The sequence below is a fragment of the Hydra viridissima genome, unplaced genomic scaffold, assembly GCF_058129835.1.
Source record: "Hydra viridissima isolate aposymbiotic clone 2 unplaced genomic scaffold, HvirCarnegie_v1 scaffold_8, whole genome shotgun sequence".
Classification (NCBI taxonomy): Eukaryota; Metazoa; Cnidaria; class Hydrozoa; order Anthoathecata; family Hydridae; genus Hydra; species Hydra viridissima.
In genome coordinates, this window is record NW_028324307.1 from 3,311,503 (window position 1) to 3,315,071 (window position 3,569).

Genomic DNA, 3,569 nt, shown 5'->3' on the forward strand with positions numbered 1-3,569 from the left:
ACAATGTTGTGGTTCTTCTAGAAAGATGATTTAACCTTTTTTATAAATTATTCATGAGCTGTGCACTTTTAAAGAAGTGCTGCGTCATGGACGGTGAAAATGTAAAAATTGTAATCCAATTATTTTGTCCGCCAGAAAAAATTCTTTCAAAAAGACTTTTAAAGAAGTGCTGCGTCATGGACTTCAAAAATGTAAAAAATGAAATCCAATCACTTCGTCCGTTAAGGAAAATTTATTTCAAACTTTATTATCTTCTGCGCATGATAAAAAAAATGAGAGCTTTTCAAAATTTAGTCATTTTACGGTAAAAAATTTCTTTAAATAAAAGTGCTTCTATACAGGGTGCGTAAAAAGTTTGGGGCCATTTTTCTATAACGTTTTAAACAAAGTAGACGAACTTTTTACGCACTCTATTCAGTTTTTCAGATTTTACATAATGTAACCCCATTTGTAAACAATGTTTGTATTGTTTTTTAGGATAAATGTCTGAAATCAGACCCGCTATTATTCGTCTATTTGAGCAAGGAAGAAGAGTGAAAGAAATTGTCCAACTTCTAAACATCAAACATCGCTAAACTGTATCCAAAGTCATTAAGCGATACCAAGAAACTGGGAGCTATGAAGACAGACGGAGAAGTGACATCCTCGGACTGCCAATACTAAAGCTAACCGGAATAAGATCTTAGGTCGAATTAAAAGAAACCCACGAACACAGAAGAACTCAACAAGAAGAATGGCCAAAACTGTTGGAAATTCTGAAGGATCAGTCTGAAATATTCTGAAACATATTACAGCTCAATTACTTACAGAAGAGATGAAACGAAACATTTGAACCAATGCAGGAAGCTTCTAAAACGTTTTGGTGCTGGGCGACACCGAAAAATTCTGTTTTCCGATGAGAAATGGTTTGATGTTAAGCAAGCTCATAACAATCAAAATGACAGAAGTTGGTCTAAGGAACCCCTGCCACTCGAAAAAACAATCATTTTCCATCAACAAAAGCCACAGCAAGTGATGGTCTGGGCAGGAATCACCCACATTGGTAAAACTCCTCTCTTCTTTGTTCCAGAAGGAGTCAAAGTTTGTGGTGCTGAATATCGAGCGATACTTGAAGAAAATCTTTTGCCTTGGACCCAGCAGCATTTTGGAGATGAAGAATGGACGCTTCAACATGACGGTGCACCCTCTCACAAAGCTATACAGGCTCAAACTTGGCTGGAAGACAACTTTCCCGATTTTATCGGGAGTGGTTAGGTATATTAGTTACTTAGAAGTGTTTAGGTATATTAGTTACTTATAGAATTTAGCCCAAGTAGAAGAACAAAGCAGTCTCAGTTGCTAGAAAAATACTGTAAAAAATTGTCTCGATTAAAAGTGATGTTGGTTTCCAGAGTAAACAAATTTTTTTCTTTTAAATGAGATTTTAAAATTTCAAAAGCTTTTTTCGGTAAGTTCATATCTCTTACTAAGTCATTTAGTTTTTTCGGTAAGTTCATATCTCTTACTAAGTCATTTAGTTTTTTCTGATTAAATGGTTGAGGTTCTGAAAGGCTGCATTTGTAGTCTTAATTAGAGTCTTTACTTAACAGATTTTATTCAGGTTCACAGATATTTGGATCATTAGAGGATTTAGATGAGTTAAGTTGTACCTCTCGTGATTTTAATTGAGTTCGTTAAGCAGAAGATAAGTTAGGATATAAGTTAGGATATGTACACTTACTTCGTACACTTACTTTGATTTACAGGGTTATGTACACTTACTTCGATTTACAGGGTTAATTCCGTTTATTTTCCCAACCAAGAAGTAGCAGTCGTCATGGTGGTTTCGAGGTTTTTGCCTAATCATGGGTGTTACAAACTATATTACATCTCTTTTTTTACTTGACCAAAACCATCTGGATTAAGCACACAACACCCTTATGACGAAGTCATACCTAAAACAACAAGTAAATATTTTTTAGTGTCCGATAAAAAAAAGGAATATCTAAGTAAAAATAGTAATTGAGGAGGGTAGCTAACTTTAACTCAAAAATAAAAGTTATTAGGGAAAATACTTGTCAAATTGAAAAAGAAACCAAAAATCACAGGAAACAAACAACTGTTTTCCTTTTGTTGACCAATCTTATCGTATACCTAATTCTTCAAATTAAATAACGTCAACGATGTTTGCTACGATATGAAAGTAAACTCATGAAGAGAATCACATAAAGAAAAGTTAAGTACCCACAAAAACTGAGAAAATTTTGATTTATTTAAATTATTTCTTCTGTATAAATATTACACTTATGAATTTACTTAATCTCGTCTTACAAAAAAAAGCTCGGAAATTCACGGCATTTTTAAAAATTTATGGATTCCGTGACTTCTTAAATTTCTATTGGCTTAGCCATTATACTAAATCAAGTTTCTGTATCAGCTTTTGAGTGCTTAAATCAACTTTTAAGTTACAAACTCTTTAACTCTACTTTTTTTTTTTCCTCGACTTTAAATGTAAACTCGTGTTTTTTATGTTTATATGTTTTTTATTTTTGTATATAGTTATAAATATGATTTCTGAACAAGTGTTGATCACGAAGTACCCCTTGCATCAACATTTGTTCAGAGATCATATTAAATTATAAATAATTTGTTTAAAAAAAGTTATGAAGAGCCATCATTATTAAGATAGTGGTGATTCAAATTAAATATTCAGCTCTCAAGATTTCCAGAAATCGAACTTCTTGTAAGGATCGGTGATCAAGTTATTACAATTTTTTATACGCAAATTCAGACCAATGGTTGTTTCAATTTATGACCAATAGTTTTTTTTTAAGAATCATCAAACAAGTAAATATTTTACATTTAAAAGTTTTGGTAAAAAGCTACAGACTTTATTGTCATGAATTTTAGCAGGTAAATACGTCTACTAAGTTACCTTCACTTTGAATTTAACTTAACTATTGTTAAAGAAATTACTATGTAAGAAACCCATGCAAACGCCACATAAAAGGTAATATATGTATAAGAAAAAGCTTAACCTAATAGGGCTTCATTTTTATAAAATGCCGTTTAATTGGAAGAAGTCAAGACTGTCTTCTACTTAATGTCGTTGTTTATAAGTCAACCTTAAAAACAACGAGATTAAATAAACGGCATCAATGATGATGATAAAAAGATGAAAAAAAATAAATGAAGGATGAACTTCAAGTAAATGATATTTAATTGGGTATAATATTGAATTTTCCGTTATAATACTGAGACGATAATTAGGCGATGTTAAAAATATAAGGCGATAAGGCGATATTAAAAATATTTAGAAAAAACAATTTTTGTGCCAGGTAAAAAGTGAGTGTTTTTTACAAAATAGTCACGTGGTGCATGGAAGCCAACTGGGCTCATTGCAAAAAAAAAAGAAAAAAAAAAAAAGAAAATAAACAAAAACCAAACTTTAAGTTGTGTGCAATCACGCACAAAACATTTTTAAGATAACAGTCAATTAAACTTAGCATGACTATTCGTTATCTCAACATGCAAATTACTGAATATTTTTTTATCCTTTGAATCTATTTTTCGGTTTTATGCGTTGTTAC

General features: G+C 31.5%; 1 long non-coding RNA gene across 1 annotated transcript; it reads left to right on the top strand.

Annotated features, from left to right (window-relative positions):
* The first annotated feature begins 223 nt into the window (after positions 1 to 223).
* LOC149884548 (uncharacterized) lies at positions 224 to 1,977 on the top strand. The gene is made up of 2 exons (XR_016454856.1): positions 224 to 304; positions 478 to 1,977. It is a non-coding gene; the product is annotated as an uncharacterized LOC149884548 (long non-coding RNA).
* Positions 1,978 to 3,569: the final 1,592 nt, after the last annotated feature.